Consider the following 6,534-nt stretch of genomic DNA (forward strand, 5'->3'; position numbering starts at 1 on the left):
CAAGCAAACTGGAGAGGGCTTGCAAAGCACTTGTTGCCTTGGCTTGGATGTTTCTGGCATGAGCATTTTCTTATTGCCAGTGTCCTGTTAGCTGACCAGGGGGAGGGAGGTGGGAATGCAACCCCCATGGACAGCATGGGCCCTTTTGTGTAGCTGGCTGCTGCCTGTGACAGCCCATTTTGTGCGTGAAGGCAGACAGGCTGCAGGAAACTAGGAGAAACAATGAGGTTCTGCATTGCTAGTGCAATAGCTTGATCAGTGGTGGAGAGGAAACGCTTCGATGACAAGGGCAGGGTTAGCCAGAGGCCAGAGGGCACATTTTTCACGCCCCGAGGGCTTTTTGGTGTCAGCACTGCACTTGCACAATAAAGCTCAGCACAGGGCAGTGCTGGCTGGTGGGGTCAGTGCTTCTCGGTAGTGGGGAGGGGGGTCCCGTTTGAGAACCAAGGAAGACTCCAGGAAAAAAACCTTGGGAGTTGTCCCTGAGAAAGGGGAGGGACCCCTGTGAGAGGTGGCAATGCTGCCTCCTTGTGCAAATCTGAGCTGGAGGCAGCAGAGTCCCAGAAGTTCTCTTCAGCAGAGGGAAGGAGGCACTGCCAAAGTCCCATTGCAGGCCTGGAGCTGCGTGCAGCACCTGTCTGAAAATCGGGCTGGTGCTGAGGCATTTCAGGGAGAACTAAATGCTTTAGAAACTGTAGCCTGAATTACAAGTGCCTATCTCCTTCAGCTCTGCCCCTACCAAGCCTCTAGCTTCCCCACCCAGCTCAGGGTGGTATTATGAGGGTGAAATCGTTCACATTTATGAAGTGCTTTGAAGATAGATATTAAGTTTCACTGGACCAAGATCTGAAGATCTGAAGCTCACATTTAATCTTCCTCGCGCTCAGTCACAAATCTCACACCAGGAGCTCACAGCATGATGCTTTTAGGCAGTGCAAGGAGCTGCCCCCGTCCCCATGCCCACCCCACTGTTGCAGCCCCGTGCCCTGCCAGGTCTTCCATCACAACTCTTTCTGGGGCCAGCTGTAAGCCAGAGCGCTGAGGTGATCTGAGTTACATTGCAAAACTGGAACCTCGATAAAGCAAAGAGGGAAAACAAGAGATGAAGAGGAAGCTACACAAGAGAGAGGGAAGACGAGCACAGGTTTGTGTACATGTTGATATTATCCTAGTCATTTAGGATACACATTGAAGTAGCCTCTGAAACTTGTTTTTGCCTGGGGCTTCCGGTTAGCTCCAAGCTGTATCAACACAAGCCATCCCCTAGCCCATCCCTGCCCCAGAGGAGTAGAAGAGGTAAATAATGGATCTAAATACATGAGGAAGCGGAGGAAGAAAGCACCTGTCAACAAGTTATGCCAGGAGGCTAGAGCACCAGGCTCCTTATCACTGTCAAATTTCCTACAGGCATTGCAAGGAAGAGGAGGTTTAGATTGATTTTACACACCCCTGATTGCTTGAGTGTACAGGAAAGGCAGAAGTAGCTTCAGAAGCCACTGGCTGGGATTTTGTTCAGCATGTGGCCCCATGCTTTGTTTGCAGTGTACTGTGTAAGCACTGTTGTCAAGCAGGAGCTATTAGTTTCCTCCAGGCTTTTCTTTGGGACTCGTTACTATGACATGGGAGGGCTTCAGACATCGATTCAATTCTTTCCAGAACAACCCTGTGAGACTGAAGAAGGGAAAGCAGGAAGAAAAGGTGTGTTGCTCTGAGGGCTCATCTCTGCTGCAAACCAAGCCCAAATTTTAAGTTAGCTACACAGAAAACAAGAAACTGTGGTGACCTTCAGGTTAAGTGACTCACCCAGCTTTGCACAGGAATCTTGTGGCAAAGGTTGGATTAACATCTAGTTCTCCTGGATAGTGTTCAGATCTGTTAATGCCCATGAAATTGCTCCTTCTCCTGAAGTCCTTTCCCTCATTCATTCACTACATAGTTTTTTCACCAAAAACAACTCCCTCTATACCCAACCATGATGCATCCACAAAGTATCCATATAATGTGTGCTACAGGGATTGAACAAATGTCCCTAAGGACTGTATGCAATTAATATATGAAGAAAAGGGGAAAACCGGCTTCACACAGGCATCTTCTAGACTTTATGTATCTGGAATTTATGCTCCAAATGCCTTTTTTCTACACTAAGGGATGTATGTGAGGAACATGTGTGGTGGAGCGTGCAATCTTTTGAGTTTTCCTGCCTGCCCTGCTCCTTCTCCCAAGCAACCCTCCTTGCCCATTTTGCTTGGAGTTGGGCAGCACCCGCCCAGCCTTGCATTGCCTGCACCCAACAGTGACACCACTCTAAGTTTAGCTATGCAGCCCAGGTCTGTCTCCCTGCTCCTGAGGCCAAGAGATATAGCACAGCTTGCATTGCCTACCAAAGCTTTCTCCTGCCCCTGCGTAGGCTTTGCGTCTGGGGAGCCGGCATGTGCCACTGAATCACGTATAGGTACTGTTGGCGTGGACCAACACCATGCTAAGGAACATGCAAATTATTTGTGTGCTGATGATCAAAGGCTGGTGTTCGAGCCCACACCCTGGCATTGTTTCATACACTAGCAGACAGGTGACTGGAGAGGTAAGCTTCTCATTTCTAGTGACTATGGCTCAAAGAAGGATGCTACCAGACAGGTAAGCGTGGAGCCAGGGCTTGTAGAGGGTGAGGGTAATCTGCCACAGCCCAGCCCCTGTTTCCCCTCACAGCACCGAGGATATATTGCAGTCTGCAAGACACCACGGGGTCTTGCAAGCTCTTGCAGAACCTCAGAGATGCAGAAGCTCCACACCAAAACCTGCTGACGAGGAGCTATGCCCCATCTGCTCTGCTTGGGGCAAACACAGAGCAGGGCAGGGACTCAGAGTGGGGCAAAATGCTGGCACATGGCAGCCAGATGTTGTGGGGAAGGACACAGCTGGCCACTGCCTGCCAAAGCTGATGTGAGCACAGACCCACCATAGCGGGAGCATCCCACTCTCCCTGGGCCAGACGCTGCCCACAGCTCACCAAGCAGCTAGCAGTCCTTAATGAGGTTTGTCAAACTGGCATTATGGTCAAATTGAGGCAGTTTTTTTATAGGCATGGTAAAATGAAAATTGTCCCTGACAAAAGGCAACTCCTGCTGCAGGTTTCAGGTTTTGCCTTTGAACTCTGCTGCTGTGAGTTCTTTAAACCAAACCAAAAATAGGTAATTTTTTAGCAGAATATTTTTGCTTGGCTATGCTCTTTTGGGTTTTGGGTTTCTTTTCCAAAAACAGATAAGTTTTTTTGGCTAAATCTTTCCTTCACTGTGGAAAGGATACAGGGGCATGGAAAATTTTAGGGCCTAAAGCCTTAAAGCATTTCTCAAAATTATTAACAGCAGATAAAAAGGGCTTATATCAGAAAGCATGAGGCAGTCTTAAAAATAGGAGTCACTGAAATACATCTAAAATATATTTTGTAAGGCCTCATATACTCTGTTAGGTTGAGTTTCTACAGTACTAATGTACTTAACCCCTGAGGGAAGTGTGTGGTCTTCTGGCAGGAGAGGAAGGAAGAGCTAGGAGGAAAAGAAGTGAAAGAAGAGCTAGACACCACCTTGCTTTTCAGTCTGCCAGTTCTCCCTGGTCCCTGCAGCTGCCAAGAACTTTTGTATGACAATAGCAATAACACAAAAGCCTGTTAAATATGAATTCAACTGAATTTAAATTGAGGAGAAACATCTATAGTAATCAAGGTTTGGTGGATGTGTCTCGAATATGGCATTATTCTTAATTATTGAGCTCTGCACACCTGCAGCAAATATATTAAAAGAAAAAAAAAGTGTTCCAGTATGTGGCTGCTTGCTAAGGGAAAGGGAGGTGTGACAGCTTTGTGTGGTTTTGTCTTTAAAATTGAAGACAGTGAAACTTTACCAGTTTTTTCTCCAGCCTTTTACTTCCCAAGATGCCAGTTCTGGCATAGGTCTCCAACACATTCCACACTCTTTTGTAGTCTGTCTTTAAAAAACCATCATGAGAAGGGGCACAGCCGCTTATCAAGATGCTCATGAGCTGTGATCTTACAGGCTGAAAACTAGAGCTGAACAGATCTGAGAAGAGCCAGACTCATTGTGTGATTTGGCAAACAGCAGTTACAGGCAACACTCAGGGCAGAGCTGTGTGCATAACTGAAACCCTTTCCTGGGGCTTTGCAAGTCCACCACAATGTGTTGAGGAGCTCCAGCAGCGATGTTGGGTCTCCACACCAGGGGCAGCTCCGGGAGGTGCTGGAGGACAGCGAGGTGGAAAGCCTCTGCAAGATGGTGTGCCTCGTCTGCTCACCTGAAGGTCACAGCACAAGCTCTTTCCTTCTTCCAGGGAGTAGGGGAAGATGACTGTGCTTTTCCCCTGTTGCCATGGTCACATCTACTGGAGATAATCCTGCTCTCACTTTTGATCTCAGGAGTCCAAATATTTGATGTGGGTGTGCTCCCTGTGCCACCAAGCCATGTGCTCCTATAATACCCAGCTGGGCCAAACAGTACCCTCGGCTGTATCTACACAGACATGGCCACAGTTCAGTGTGCAAATCCCTGAGCCAGGACTAATTTAACTGGCTTTAGGAGTGGCAATTGTGTAGCTCCAGTGGCACGGAGCTTGGTGCTGGCCAAATCAGTCCGTCAGGAAGTCTGTTGCATGACAACAATGCAGATACACTCTTACTGTAGGAGTAACACATAGATACTTTTTCAAGATGCCACCCCACGCCCCAGAAGTACAATATGCTAAAAAGCAAAGGTTTATAGTAAGGTGGTCTTTCCATGAGGCCCCTGAAATAGCTTGAGACAGCATTGTAGGCACACGAACTTGTCACTCCTTCCATTGCCAGGTTACTGTGCAGAAAATGCATGGAGAAGAAATGCTTCAAGTAAAAAATCTAACCTGAGAATGCACAAGCCTGAAGCCTTATTTAAACATATGGCTTGCTTCAATGGATGGTTCTGGGCATGGAAAGGCTTGCCTTTGGTTTCGCTCCTTTATTATTAGTCTTTGTGACTAACGGTAACAGCATTGCCTGAGTATTCATGGAAGCCTGCACATCCCTCAGTACAAGGGACACTTCTCCTAGGAAGAGTTCCTTCACCTTAGCCTGCAAGGGAGGTGTAATCTGATGTCAGCCACCATGCCACTTCTCTCTTTGTGAGTAACGGTAACAGTTACCGTGTGGAAGCCTGCACATCCCTCAGTACACGGGACACTTCTCCTAGGAAAGAGTTCCTTCACCTTCACCTGATGTCAGCCACCATGCCACTTCTGTGTCTCTCTCATGCCTGGGTCTGGGACATAAGACTTTGTTGCACGGGAAGAGAACTCAAGCCCTAGAGCATGACTTTGCTGGCTGTGTCTGCCTTTCTGATCCCTGGCTCCGGATCTTAGGACACAGGTGGGTTGGGGGGAGCAGTTGGGAGAGGGTAGGGATATCTTGACTGGTGTGTTGATACTGCCTACAGCATCAGCAGTGCTGAGCTTGGTAGGAGGGCTGAGCAGAGGGGAAAACCATGGCCACCTGGCCAAGGACAGCTGCAGAGTGGGTCTGCAGAGCCAACCTGGCAGCAGGCTGTGCTCTGGGGCACTTTCTCGTGCTGAATGGTACCTTATTTGCCCAGCAGCCCAGGGGCAATTGGGAGCATTGCTGGTGCCTTGTGGCAGGAAAGAAGAATGCACAAGAACGATGCCGTCAGTGACTGCTTTCAGCCCAGCATCCTATTTCTATTACATCCGTACAGCCTGTGTTTCACCTGTGATTGCCTGTTTTACTTCCAGCTGTATGCCAGATCATCTTTTACTTTGTATCCATATGGTGTTAACAATGTGGGATTCACGAGGAGAACTGACAGGCAATGCAGACATACAATAACCTCATACAAATATATCATAATGGCAGCGTGAGGAACTGCAAAGGTGTCTGCTCTGCCAAGTGGAGAACCAGTACAGCAGGACAATTTGGCATTTGTAGGTTATTTACAGGTGGTGCTGAAAAACTTATGCTGGGCTGTGTTGTTACCCTGTTCAGATGCACTTATGGAGAAGAAATATGAAGCCAGAGGCTGGCATAGCTGTTGTTGGTCCGATTTCTGTGTGTGGTTCTTGAAAACAGGGGAACTGAAATTTGTGTTTGTGAGAATCCACTTTATGGTACCCGTGCTTCTCCAGTGCTGCAAAGCTTCATATATCTGCTTTCATCACAGGCACTGCAGGGCAATGAAGTGTACAATGTATAGGCTTTTCCACCAGTTAAAAGGAAAGGTGGTGATCCCACTTCTCTTCTTTGCAATGATCCTGCTCTCTGAGTCCCTAAGGAAAAGACTAGAAGCAAGAAGAAATTATTTGCAGTTGCCACATCTGAATGCAAAGTGAAGCTGTGGCAGACAGCGGGCCAGACAAAAGTCACCCAAGAGAAAATGCCATTGCAGCCGTCAGTGTGGAGTGGAGCTGAGTGGAGCTGAACACTCATTTTTTGTTTCTTGTCCTGAAGTCAGGAATAAAATCATCTGAAGGAAGCTCCCAGGG

Source organism: Eurypyga helias, unplaced genomic scaffold (genome assembly GCF_000690775.1).
Source record: "Eurypyga helias isolate BGI_N326 unplaced genomic scaffold, ASM69077v1 scaffold9347, whole genome shotgun sequence".
NCBI classification, from domain to species: Eukaryota; Metazoa; Chordata; class Aves; order Eurypygiformes; family Eurypygidae; genus Eurypyga; species Eurypyga helias.